Here is a 14,528-nt window from a genome sequence, read left to right as displayed (position 1 = left end):
TGTCATTTTCTGACTCCTGGCTCCTCTGCAGCCTCTGCTCAGAAGAGTCCAGATCAGATTGGACCTTCTGTAATGCCATCTGTTGCCTATTTGCCAGATTTTGGCTTTCAGCACATCTATCCTGCATGTCTCCCATATATAGGTACAGGTATGCTGCTATCCTGGCGATCTTATTGTGTTCCTCTTTGGCTTTAGGAGCCATATATAGTTCACTCGGGGCCACATGTAAGGGACCCTGATCTCTATATGTATCTGACCCTGTTTCAGTGACCTGTTGTGTGATGGCCTGCAACCACACATCCTGGCCCTGTTCGGTCCATTCACCTCTCACAAATAGCTTATGCAAGAGGTGCTCTCTGGCTATTTTCATGTCTACTAAGGTCGTCATTCTAGAGATTGGTCTCTGTCCTGACTTACAGAAGTTAGTATTTTATTTTTGCAGAACAGAACTTTTCTTGGAGTGTCCCTTTTGAGGAATGCTTCACAGCGTAATGCAGCGTGGTGATCCGACCGGGTGTATGTATCCCGTCAGTTAGCACACTGTATTAAGCTGCACAACTGGTAAATCTAACCCAACGTCTCGGCTCGAGCCCCCACTTTGTAAGAGGATTCAATTCAGCACTACAGCCAAGTTAACGCCTAGTCTAGAATACTGAATGAAAACCCTTATTGATATATCTTTAGGTCCAGTTCATGCGTTCTGGATGACTACCCTTGTATAACACCCCTCTCTTGGAATCCCCCTGACCCCACTGAGCCAAGAAGTAATTCTGTTTTGCAAGTTTAAAAGGTTTATTTGATAAATTAAAATATATATCACACTTTTTAATAAATTAATAATTGAATATCATACTTAATCTGATATGGTAAATATTAACAACGGAGAATCTGGCACTAGCACACTTCTTTAATCACTAATGAGTTGACATGAAATGGATAAGGTAGCACACTGGTAAATAGGAACAAAAGTATAATGTGGTAGAGGATGCTTTATGTAGGCTCAGGTGGATGCAATATTCAATGAATGCAGTACATAAAATACGCAATATGATTTCAACCAAACAATGTAATCACTTTTCTCTGGCTACTCCCCTCCCCCCCTTGATGCAAGGCAAGGAAATGGAAGGAAAACACACAGTTCTCAGAAATGCAATCAACTGTAATTCAGTTCAATCCAGCAAGCTTAAACAGAAGTTTGAAAACACAGGCAAATGCTTTGATAGGTGCTAGCAATGAATGAGAAATATGCTGGAAACGCTTTTAATTCCCTTTTAGAGGTTCAGGGTGAGTGGTATCTAGTTAATATTAGTCCAGGCTCACACTAGCAATGATGCAGGGATAGTTAACAGGTTAAACGAATTTCTGGCAAATGGAAAGCAGGCATCAGCAGTTTTTTTTACATGTGAAGAAATTGCAAATCGCGGCAAAATTCGCGGATGCGCCGAGCGCTATTACAGAGGAACCGCAAGGACTATCTCTACCGTTTTGGGGTCCTAGGAAAGCCTAGGATCTCAGGTTCCAAATGAAAGTTATTGCAAGTCTCTAGCCCAAACGGTTGCGGAGATATGAGCAATTTAGTAAAGGTCGTTTTTGGTTTTGCCAATTTTAAACGCACACTTTGACAAGTGACAAATTTTACTAGAATTGACAGGTGACAGCTAGGAGGCAGTTCTACTTAGGTTAAATAGATTGAATTAGATGAATTTAAACTAAGAGATTGGTTTGGTACAGTTTGGCGGTACTCACAAGAGATTTTAAACAGGAAAGCGACTTGGTCACGGACTTCAGTCTGGTCAGGTCTCTCTGGGTACAGCACTGCTTTCTCTCTGGTCTGGTCTCTGCTAGGCACAGCACTGCTTTCTCTCTGGTCTGGTCTCTGCTAGGCACAGCACTGCTTTCTCTCTGCTCTGGATAGATTGAAGTCTCTAGTTTGGCTTTCTGGAGGTTGATGAATTTGAAGTCTGGATCTTTGGATGTTGTAGTGTCCGGCAGAGTGCGTTGCAGCAAATGGAATTGAAGGTCTCTATGTGTCCTGACTCTCTGCTTTTATCTGTTTCTTGAGAATGGGTGTGTGTGTTGCATCACTAGACTTGCCCCTCTCATTCGTCATTGGTCAGGCTTCCATTCCTCCGCTTGATTGGCAAACTGAACTGTGAGTCAGATTGATGTCATTTTATGATCTCTTGAAACAACCTCCCTTATCATCTGTGCACCCAAATATATATATGATCAAAATCCATACTTCAGAGTTACACAGTTGTTTGAAATTACATATACATGGTGTGGCTGAATTTAGCCATGTCTATGTCCAAATCTGCTCATTCTCGGAGCTTGCATTCAAAGAGTGTACATAATTGACTTTTTAACTGCTTTTTCAATTTCCGACATGGACCCAACTTTACATACATGTGTGCAGGGGGTAGGGACATTAACTGATGAAGTTTCAGATTTTTAACATGCACACATTTAGAGTAATATCCACTTTTCCGCTAAAACCCCCCTGAACATACCACCGGTTCCTACCACGTCTTAAACTGTGGGCAGAAAAATCACAAGAATTATGGTATCATTTATAAAATTTTCACATGTCCGCTCTATGAGTTATTCATCTTTTTAAAGTTATGTTCTGGCTCCAAAGGGGTGTGGTTTACCCTCAGCACAAGGTTGAATTTCTGGTTCTTTCCAGTTCTGCCAAGCCAGCTTGCTCTCACAGGCAGTGCTCCTCCCAGCTCCTGCCAAGAGGAAGCTACAATTTACGACTGCGGTAATAAAAACCTTTGCCTGAGTGAAGAGGGCTTTGTTCACTCTCTTGCAGAGCACAGATAATTCAATTATCAGATAGATGGCATATCCTTAGTGGGGGCAGCAAAAGGAAGGTTGGCCTGGGAACACAGTGGTGACTCAAGTTTCACTGCTGATGGGGGTAGTTGCCAGGCAGAATCAAGTTCCTTAAGCCAGACTTTCAGCTACTGTCATGTTATTTGTTGCTTTTTAAATTAACTTGCAATTTTACACCTGCAGCTAGAATGCTGATTCTAAGTGCAAAACTATGACATTTAAACAATTGCAACCTATGTGACACTCAAAAGTAGGTCACTCAGTCAATTTAAACATTTAGATTTTTTTTTTTTAGTGTCTTTCAATCCAGTGCAACTTAAACTGCTGAAATCCACAGCGCAGCCAGTCTTGTTATAAACCTTGTCTTATGATCTTCATTTCCCAGATTTTGTAGGCACACAAAACTCCATTCTACCAAATGTCTGCTGGTGTCCAGTGAGTTTTTAGATGTGTTGCAATGTTTAAAATAGACAGTTTGAGCCTGCCTTCAGAGAAACACAGGGTGGTTTTAAACTGCCGGCTTTTGGATAGTGGTGAGTACTGGTACTGCACCCATTTTTGGGATTTAAGAAAATGAATTCCCAACAATTATGGGTTTGCTTTTGGCAATCAGCATTGCCACTCCCAATGGTTTCAGACTACTGTGCGGGTAGTCCAATGGTGGTTTTAAAGCGCTTTGAAGCTAACCGGCGCTACTGTTTTTCCTTTGGCAACCCATTTCCCTCATGGCAACCCAGCCTTTCATTCTCGCACTGGTGGGTGGCAAGTGAGGCAACCATTTTAGTGTGCGCACAAACTGCGCAGCTTTCCTGGATTTCAGCGCACATGTGGGTTTTCCGCCATCTTGAATTTTCTAAGCCCACAGCACCAAATGTTGCAGCATGATAGCTTAAACGTGGGTCAGGACACCCAACAAGAATATGTCTGATACTTTGGTTGTGATTTGATTTGATTTGATTTATAAAGCACAAAAAACCAGGCCCAGGGGCAACCGGGTGCATACTCTTAAGCATGTTACAAAAAGCAGTAGTTACAGGGCCTCATTACGACTCAGGCGGTAAGGGTTTTACGGCGGCGTAAACAGCGCCGACCCTTACCGCCTGAGTACGAGGTCCCTTAGCGCCATGGCGGACTTAACACCTGCTTTTAGCAGGTGTTAAAATCCATGGCGCTAAGGGACCATGGAGTTAATTACGCCACCGTAATTTACGGTGGCGTAATTAACGCCTTCCCCACTCCCATTATGCCCTATGGGGCAAAAATGGGAATGGGGAAGGGTAAATGGGGATTGGGGACTTACCGCCCCGCCAAGGTCGGAATGGGGCGGTAAGTCCACCAACCACCATGACGTAAACATAGTTTACGCCATGGTGGTAAAGTCACGGCCCAGGCGGTAACTTACCGCCTGGGTCGTAATGAGGCCCACAGTGAGTTACGAAGATATACAGCATATATACATGTGCCGAAGGGTACCATTAACAGCGTATAATACAGGGACAGAGCAGAGAGAAAATGTATATTCAGTCCTGTACCCCACATGGAGTCTGGACTGTGTCAAGGTCTCTTGAGTCTTGGGAGAGCAGCCATGTTTTAGCATTGTTCTTGAAGGAGTGGAATGATGGTTCAATTCTGATAGGTGTGGGCAAGGTGTTCCAGAGTTTGGAGGCCAGGACGGGGAAGCACACCCTACCAGCTTTTTGGAGTTTGCATCTAGGCACGATGAGGCTGTGAGTTTGGGCTGCTCTGGTAGGTCGAGTGGAGGTGTGGCGTGAGAAGCGAGCGGATAGGTAAGGTGGGGCGGTGTTGCTCAGACATTTGTGAGTCAAAGCTAGGGTTTTCAGGGCAATTCTCTGTTTTACCGGGAGCCAGCGTAAATCCGATCTGACGGAGGAGATATGAGAGCGTCTCGGGATGTTTAAGGCTGCCCTTAAGGAATTATTTTGTACAGTTTGCAATTTATTAAGGTTAGACTGACTGGTCCCTAGGTAGAGAGCACTACAGTAGTCGATTTTGGCCATAACAAGAGTTCTGGCGAGTGTGATACAGTTGGTGGAATTTAGGAAGGGTCTACAGGCAGTGATAAGTTTGCAGGTATAGGCCGAAGCTGACCTAACTGCATTTATTTGTCTGTTCAGAGAAAGCGAGGAGTCAAGATAGACCCCTAGCGTCTTAGTATCTCTGGAGACTTTAATGTCATTGCCGTCAATAATGAAGGACTTGTAGGTTTGGTCTAGTTTGTTTGGTTGTGAGATATTACGGACCCCGACATGCCCAAAGCGACCACAACACGCATACCATTTACTCCCTGTGAATCCTCACAATCACAGGCCGGGCTGGCTAAACGGCAAACAAATGAGAAAACATTACCACCCCAAAATGCCAGCCCAAAAAGCCAGCCCCTTGCACAAAAGGTCACACGACTGATGGCCAGCTCCATGTGACAAGGCAACCCAATGGCCCTTTAAGACGTGCCCCACGATTGCACATATGGATAACATTAAGTGGTCACATTCTTGCTTGCATTCCGCCACTTTGGTTTTAAATAGTGCTGGCTGTAAGTTAAGCCCTAGCCTGCACAACGCTGTGCGCTCTGCGAGTAACACCCCACTCTACACCGAAGTCAAAGTGAGCCATCTACTCGCTGCGCTATCTGACTGGCTCTCTCCCTCACCATTACCTTCTCACTCTCTCCTTGTACTATGACCAATGCTCCTTACGAACAGGAACCGAAAATCTGCCTGCTGGAACACTGGGCTTCTCCCTCACGAACACTGGGCTTCTTTCTCCATCACGAACACTGGAACACTGGAACATCGGCACTGTAACCTCAGAAAAACGAAAATCCTTCCTACTGCGGTGGGCGTCTTTCTGCTGAGGGCTGGATGCTTCCTGCAGCAGGACGCCCGCCGCTTATATGGGGCTTGTCACGTCCCCTTTCTTTGTTGCCCTTCGCGGGCTTTCCCAGCGCTTTGGCACGCTTCGCCTTATCCCTTCCTCTTACCCATGGAGGAGGACCCTGCCTAAGTTATCGGGGTGCCTCCTCCATTTCTTTTCTTTCTGTCGTCACCTTCAAGCTGTCAGCAAGATAAAGAACGATATGTGTGTAACATTAGAGCACGAGCAGGCAGCCATCCAACTCTACTTCTGTCTCCGTCTTGTGTGTGCTAATCCACCTTCATTGTGGGTGGCCATATCAACAGCATTAGTCGTGTACATATACAGCAGGAGCAGATTTCCCATTCCCTGTCAAGGGCAAGTCTCTTGACCAGATTCCGGGAAAAGGAGTGACCTTGGTGTGGGTAACGGTGATCGCCCTGAGAATGTGCTCCTGTAACATTGTCTGACAATGCTAGAATGTCTCCATCGTTGATGAAAACCATGAGTGAATCATAGTAATGTTGATAATATCATGACTGTGTGAAGTGTACTCTGCATGCACAACTCAGTTTTTCAGCCAAACTGACCTCTGATGCAGTGTCATATTGACTTCCAGGTGACGTGATTGTCAGGTAGTCGTGGCCGAGCGGTTAAGGCGATAGACTTGAAATCTATTGGGGTTTCCCCGCGCAGGTTCGAATCCTGCCGACTACGGATTAATTTTTTGCTGGCATTTCACGTTTGCAATGAAAACCTAGTTTATAGGTGAATGTTTTGCTTTGGGGCTTAAGTGGCTACTTTTGTTTTCTGACTGTGACAACTTTTTCATGAATCAAAAACAGCCCATTCGAAGGAGTGACTGAAACGTCAACATGAACATGTACGGCTTCAGGGTGCTTCTGTTACTGAAATAAGAGGGCCCATGATGAGAGGGAACCGCAAAGAGACACTGAGAAGAGACAGATCCAGAGAAAAAGCAGCCAATGCAGCGCGACCAGCACAAGAGGATGGTGAGATCTACAGGGACTTATGCAGACACTGGAGTAAGCAGCCTCACTAAGACGGTGTAGCCAGTAGCTGGCGCTACAAATAACTTTCTGGAATTAACCTGTAGCAACTGCTTCAATGTTTATTAAACAGCTGTTTTACTCTGTACCCACATTAGAAACAAAAGTGCACATCTTTCGGTAAATATCCTTTAAAAAAAAATTCCGCGATTTACTTCCAGTTTACTTGGACAGCAACTCTACCGTTCGCAGTGTAACAGGAATGGATCACGAAGAGCTGGAACCCCATGTAGCGTGTAGAGCATGTGGCGCTGTGGCTTAGTTGGTTAAAGCGCCTGTCTAGTAAACAGGAGATCCTGAGTTCGAATCTCAGCAGTGCCTGCTTCTTTTAAAGCACTCTTTAGAACACACTGAAGAAATTGCATTTCCAACTAACCTTGATCGGTGCTGGTTAAGGACCCATAACTCCTTTTAGTCAAAGGCTTTGATTAAGAGGTGCAGTTGATCATACGAATATGGAGAAACAGTTTCTAGGAAGACATTCTAGAATGCATCCGCTTATAGGAACCCCCCACATACAATTGCCTTATTTTTAATTGACTGAAACTCAAATATCAATAACTGTAACCGAGATCCTCAGGCCGACCCACACCTTTGAAAGTCAGTAACATTTTTATATTTTTGTATGGTGAGCAGTTTTAACAAAGAAAATGGGCCTCATTACGAGCCTGGCGGTAACCGTGCCTGAAATTCCGGCAGATTACCGCCGGACTCGTATTACCATTCCACCTCCGTGATTCCTAGAATCACTGGGGCATTACGACCCGGTGACCCGGGAATTCCGGAGGCGGTATTCGGTAAATCCCCATTCCCATTGAGTCCCATAGGACTCAATGGGAATGGGGAAGTGGAAACACCGGCACCATCTCGTGATGGTGCTGGTGTTTCCACGTCCGCCTGCAGGCGGGTGGTGTTAAACCCGCCAGGTCAGACCTGGCAGGAAGGACACCTCCATCCTGCAGAACTCGAGATCACCCGGTCCGGAAACAACGGTGGCGGTGGATTTACTACCACCGTTATTTCCAGACCGGGTGACTTGTAATGAGGCCCAATATGTTCACTATCCAGAAGCCATGATGTAAGGCTTTCAATACCACACTGCAGTCTAGTAAGGGACTAACGGAATCACTTATTTGGCAGATATGTTAAAATGAGAGTAAATGATTTCCCGAGGATCACACACTTTGGTTAAATGGTGATGCCAGGATTTGACTCCAGTCTTCACTCAACTCAAGTTGATAGAGGTAATTTTTTTAATGGGATACTATAACATCCTCCTCTGGGTTTTACAACTGAAGTATGGCGATTAAAAGACACGGAAGAACGAGGACATGCGTACTATGATCACCTGCTTGTAGTCTTTATTTTATACAGCAAGACACCTGTTTAGCTGTGTCCCATTTGTTATCCTCCATCGTTTAGACTTTGTAAGGTACATCCCACTAACAATAGTCACTCCCATTAACCTACCACTGCTGTACACGCAACCATCTAGCTCAAACCACTTTCATTTTAAATCCTCTGATGCCACATAAATGGCCAAAATGTATTGAACAGACCCTGTGTCACCCAGTTTCTCTGTTTATGTCTATTTGCTGGAAAGGCAAAGCAAATTAAATAAATAAAAATAAAGAGGAACAGAGCTTCTTCAGTCTTAGCTCAGAACTTTGTCTTAGAACTCTGGCTGGGAACAGCTTATCCTGCTCCCACAAAGCCCATGTGCCTGCGGGCCGCTGTTCACTTTGCCTGCCCCAAGAAAGGATCCCGAGAGTAAGACAATTGCGTGCTCATAAAACATTGTACATGTCATGGGAATTTGTATAGCAGAATAATCTCTGGTAGCACGCAGACCACTTTCATTTAATTTATTACAGTTACACATAGGCTCATCCAATTTATACAGCTTTTTAATCGAGCAATATATAGTCAGAGTATGACCGGATTAAACAGCCGTGTTGATATACACAGGTCTAAACAAATACACATTTTCTGGCGGAGTTACACCCATGGCGTTGAGCCTTTGGAATAAGTTACTCACATAGTAACTACATTACTCCTAGTCCATAGTGTCCATTCCTCCATACTTCTGGTATATTCCATCCTATGGGGATGGAACTAGAGTGTTTTTTGCTGCACTAAAATATTGTCCTTTTTTATTTTTACATAAAGGCCGTGGGATGCATGGCCTCGGCCATAAATCCCCATGTCCCACTCTTGGCTTCATCCCATAGTCCTTTGCCAACTCCTGAGCTTGGTCCCTGACTCACGGCTAAGCCAGTTTTAGGAGGGAAGATGGGCCGGCATCTGGAGGAAAGGGGACTATGGAACAGGAGTACAGTAGTCACTATTATGAGCAACCTTTTCTTATTCCTATGTCCTGTCCCCTTTCCTCCATACTTTTGAGAGTTTGCCAAGCACTGAATTACGTGGGGTTGGATGGTCATAACACCCGGTTTAGTTAAATATGTTTTGAGGCCCGATATTCCATATTGAGCATCTGATCTGAAGTTCCCACCCAATAAATAATGTCTAAAGAAGGCCAATGGAGAAGCCCAAGTTCTGGCACCTATGATTCACAGAGCATGTCTTTGAAAAGCAAGAAAATGTACGTTTGCTCTCACATGGGGAGCATGGAGCGCGTTTGGTTCAGTTAATGCCTGGATCAAGTAGCTGGCCAATATACATGAGACATAGCTTGCCAAAATACATGAGATGATCTATCTCGGTAGGATGGCCTTGGACTACTTAGAGCCCTTGTTGCAGTTTCTGGGCATCATAAAGAGTAAAGACTGTGAACTCTTTTTCTCTAAGCAGATATAATGTTAGGGCCCTTTTCACTTCCAGACAATGAAGGAATCTTTCCGTCTCCGAAGATAGGAAAGGAAAGAAAACCAGATGAGTAATTTCTTCATTAAAATGGAAATCTTAAATTACTTTGGACAAAAAGGATGGGTTGTAGTGTAGGAATATTTTTGTTCTTATGCGTTTGAACACTAGGCTCATAATGGTGTGACATACCAATCTCACATTCCCATATATACAATCCCACCCCCAAATTCCGGCCAAAGAAATAACCTGTGGGACTTTCAAAAGTCAAAAGGTATTCAAAATAACAAAGTACTTTCAACTGAGTTGCTCTCCAGCTTTACATCATTGATATCACCAGTGTTATAGCAAAACCAATAATCAACCAGAAACAAAATAACCTGCCCATATGAATTTTAGGATGTTTTAATCTGGCGACACCTAAGCTACTACTAGAATGTCATCTACATATAGTATCACTATGCTGTCAAGTTGCATGTTTCCCAAGTCCATCTGCTGCACTCGGTTGAAAACCGGGGTGATTCGGAATCCCCTGGGGAAAAGAAGATGTTTCAATTTAATCCTGCGGAAGGTAAACAATGTCAAATACTGACTCTCTTCATGTAGTGGGAAGGAAAAGAAAGCATTCTTTAAATCAATCACTGTAAAATGTTTAGTTTCGAGTGGAATGTTACACAATAGTGTGGCTGGGTTCAGAACCAATGGGAACTTTGCCTCAACAATATTGTTCAGGGGGCGTAAGTTCTAGATACATCTCCACGATTCCCCTGTCACTTTCTTCACTGGGTACACAGCCTTGTTACATGGGGATTCTGATTGTACTAATATTCCCTGTCGCATCAAGGCAGCAATACTGTCATAGATACCTTGGTCAGCTTCCTTTGACATAGGGTGTTGTCTCACTCGAGGTAAAATTGCTCCTTGCTTTAATTTAATTTTGACTGCACCTACTTCTTTTAATAGACCAACATCGTATGGACTGCTGGTCCATAATCTGCTTGGCACTGGTGCAAAATCCTCCTGGAGAAAAGACGGTAACTTTTTCACTAGGGAGATTCTGTGAGGTATCTCCCTGTTTTCAATTTTCAACTGGAAATTAAGACTTATGTTGTATATCACTTTGTCATCTGAGCCATCATCTGTAAACACATGTTCATCTTTTCAGGTAGTCTGTCGCTGCCCTTCATCAAGAGCTATCACTGTTCTCCAGTTTATCCCTTCCACATCAACTCTGTGTAAAATCACTCTGTCTTCCCTCACAATTGCTGCTTCTAATTCCATTGTAATTATCTGCCCTACCTTCACATATGTGGGTACTTCTGGTTGATACAAAAATTCTGTAGGTAACCACAGGCTCCTGTATTTGAGGAAGCCATGCTAACATTATGTGTACTCATAAATGAATACTTCTGGGTTTAATGGCACTCTTGTTTGTGCTTCCTGGCCATAAAATGCTGTTTTGAATTCTTGTGCATTTACATAATGAATCCCTGGTATAGAACATACCATCAACTGGTCAGTAAATGACATTGTCATGTTTAATTTGCTCATCAAATCTCTCCCCAATATGATAACTGATATCCTGCGGCAATATAATAATGGCATGGACATGTCATGTTCTCTGATAGTGATAGGTATAGTGTCTATAAAAGGAAGCGTAGGTGTCACCACAGATAATTCTGGTGCATTCATGGCAATGCCTGACATTGGAAATTCCCCTTCTCTAACACAGGATCGAGTCCCCCCTGTAACTACTAAAACGGAAAATGTTTTGTCACCTATGGTTACCCTGATACTTGGTTCCTTTTGTGGGTCTGGTGTAATCGATGGGATGGAACACAAAACTGTGGCTGCCAAGTCAGTTGCGAAAGCTTTGCTTGGAATCTTATTAGGGTTGGCTTCCCTAAAAAAGTTGTGTCTGACAGAGGCAGCAACTTTATGTCCAAGTAAATGCAGGCCATGTGTAAGGAGTGTACGGTCAGTTATAAGTTTTCCTCTGCATATCACCCACAGACCAATGGCCTAGTGGAACGGTTTAACTGGACCTTGAAGAGCATGATTGGGGCTCTGGAAGAACCCCAAAGAAGAAAATGGGATCTTCTGTTACCATGCTTACTGTTTGCCTACAGAGAGGTACCACAAGAGGGTGTTGGCTTCAGTCCCTTTGAACTTCTGTTTGGTCACTCTGTAAGGGGACCCTTAGCCATAGTCAAGGAGGGATGGGAGATGCCCACCCCCCCCATAAAAAATGTCAGCCCTCGAAGGCGAGCCTGAGAACGTAATCACCAAGGCTGTCCATCGTTATTTAAACAGCAGGTTCCCTGCATGCCCGGAACGCATTGCGCCGCTACAACAAAATGTAGGAGCAGAATATGTCTGATACTTTGGTTGTGATTTGATTTGATTTGATTTATAAAGCACAAAAAACCAGGCCCAGGGGCAACCGGGTGCATACTCTTAAGCATGTTACAAAAAGCAGTAGTTACAGGGCCTCATTACCACTCAGGCGGTAAGGGTTTTACGGCGGCGTAAACAGCGCCGACCCTTACCGCCTGAGTACGAGGTCCCTTAGCGCCATGGCGGACTTAACACCTGCTTTTAGCAGGTGTTAAAATCCATGGCGCTAAGGGACCATGGAGTTAATTACGCCACCGTAATTTACGGTGGCGTAATTAACGCCTTCCCCACTCCCATTATGCCCTATGGGGCAAAAATGGGAATGGGGAAGGGTAAATGGGGATTGGGGACTTACCGCCCCGCCAAGGTCGGAATGGGGCGTTAAGTCCGCCAACCACCATGGCGTAAACGTAGTTTACGCATGGTGGTAAAGTCACGGCCCAGGCGGTAACTTACCGCCTGGGTCGTAATGAGGCCCACAGTGAGTTACGAAGATATACAGCATATATACATGTGCCGAAGGGTACCATTAACAGCGTATAATACAGGGACAGAGCAGAGAGAAAATGTATATTCAGTCCTGTACCCCACATGGAGTCAGGACTGTGTCAAGGTCTCTTGAGTCTTGGGAGAGCAGCCATGTTTTAGCATTGTTCTTGAAGGACTGGAATGATGGTTCAATTCTGATAGGTGTGGGCAAGGTGTTCCAGAGTTTGGAGGCCAGGACGTGGAAGCACACCCTACCAGCTTTTTGGAGTTTGCATCTAGGCACGATGAGGCTGTGAGTTTGGGCTGCTCTGGTAGGTCGAGTGGAGGTGTGGCGTGAGAAGCGAGCGGATAGGTAAGGTGGGGCGTTGTTGCTCAGACATTTGTGAGTCAAAGCTAGGGTTTTCAGGGCAATTCTCTGTTTTACCGGGAGCCAGCGTAAATCCGATCTGACGGAGGAGATATGAGAGCGTCTCGGGATGTTTAAGGCTGCCCTTAAGGAATTATTTTGTACAGTTTGCAATTTATTAAGGTTAGACTGACTGGTCCCTAGGTAGAGAGCACTACAGTAGTCGATTTTGGCCATAACAAGAGTTCTGGCGAGTGTGATACAGTTGGTGGAATTTAGGAAGGGTCTACAGGCAGTGATAAGTTTGCAGGTATAGGCCGAAGCTGACCTAACTGCATTTATTTGTCTGTTCAGAGAAAGCGAGGAGTCAAGATAGACCCCTAGCGTCTTAGTATCTCTGGAGACTTTAATGTCATTGCCGTCAATAATGAAGGACTTGTAGGTTTGGTCTAGTTTGTTTGGTTGTGAGATATTACGGACCCCGACATGCCCAAAGCGACCACAACACGCATACCATTTACTCCCTGTGAATCCTCACAATCACAGGCCGGGCTGGCTAAACGGCAAACAAATGAGAAAACATTACCACCCCAAAATGCCAGCCCAAAAAAGCCAGCCCCTTGCACAAAAGGTCACACGACTGATGGCCAGCTCCATGTGACAAGGCAACCCAATGGCCCTTTAAGACGTGCCCCACGATTGCACATATGGATAACATTAAGTGGTCACATTCTTGCTTGCATTCCGCCACTTTGGTTTTAAATAGTGCTGGCTGTAAGTTAAGCCTTAGCCTGCACAACGCTGTGCGCTCTGCGAGTAACACCCCACTCTACACCGAAGTCAAAGTGAGCCATCTACTCGCTGCGCTATCTGACTGGCTCTCTCCCTCACCATTACCTTCTCACTCTCTCCTTGTACTATGACCAATGCTCCTTACGAACAGGAACCGAAAATCTGCCTGCTGGAACACTGGGCTTCTCCATCACGAACACTGGGCTTCTTTCTCCATCACTAACACTGGAACACTGGAACATCGGCACTGTAACCTCAGCAAAACGAAAATCCTTCCTACTGCGGTGGGCGTCTTTCTGCTGAGGGCTGGATGCTTCCTGCAGCAGGACGCCCGCCGCTTATATGGGGCTTGTCACGTCCCCTTTCTTTGTTGCCCTTCGCGGGCTTTCCCAGCGCTTTGGCACGCTTCGCCTTATCCCTTCCTCTTACCCATGGAGGAGGACCCTGCCTAAGTTATCGGGGTGCCTCCTCCATTTCTTTTCTTTCTGTCGTCACCTCCAAGCTGTCAGCAAGATAAAGAACGATATGTGTGTAACATTAGAGCACGAGCAGGCAGCCATCCAACTCTACTTCTGTCTCCGTCTTGTGTGTGCTAATCCACCTTCATTGTGGGTGGCCATATCAACAGCATTAGTCGTGTACATATACAGCAGGAGCAGATTTCCCATTCCCTGTCAAGGGCAAGTCTCTTGACCAGATTCCGGGAAAAGGAGTGACCTTGGTGTGGGTAACGGTGATCGCCCTGAGAATGTGCTCCTGTAACATTGTCTGACAATGCTAGAATGTCTCCATCGTTGATGAAAACCATGAGTGAATCATAGTTATGTTGATAATATCATGACTGTGTGAAGTGTACTCTGCATGCACAACTTAGTTTTTCAGCCAAATTGACCTCT

The 14,528-nt window shown here is 44.9% G+C and overlaps 2 non-coding genes across 2 annotated transcripts; both read left to right on the top strand.

Moving 5' to 3' along the window:
• The first annotated feature begins 6,347 nt into the window (after window positions 1–6,347).
• Window positions 6,348–6,429, top strand: TRNAS-UGA (transfer RNA serine (anticodon UGA)). Its single transcript has one exon. It is a non-coding gene; the product is annotated as a tRNA-Ser (tRNA).
• A 600-nt stretch (window positions 6,430–7,029) lies between these two features.
• On the top strand, window positions 7,030–7,103 carry TRNAT-AGU (transfer RNA threonine (anticodon AGU)). Its single transcript has one exon. It is a non-coding gene; the product is annotated as a tRNA-Thr (tRNA).
• Window positions 7,104–14,528: the final 7,425 nt, after the last annotated feature.

Source organism: Ambystoma mexicanum, chromosome 1p (genome assembly GCF_040938575.1).
Source record: "Ambystoma mexicanum isolate Mex_15411 chromosome 1p, UKY_AmexF1_1, whole genome shotgun sequence".
Lineage (NCBI taxonomy): Eukaryota > Metazoa > Chordata > Amphibia > Caudata > Ambystomatidae > Ambystoma > Ambystoma mexicanum.
The sequence above is the reverse complement of the archived record's forward strand: the minus strand, read 5'-3'. Positions and strand labels throughout refer to the sequence as shown.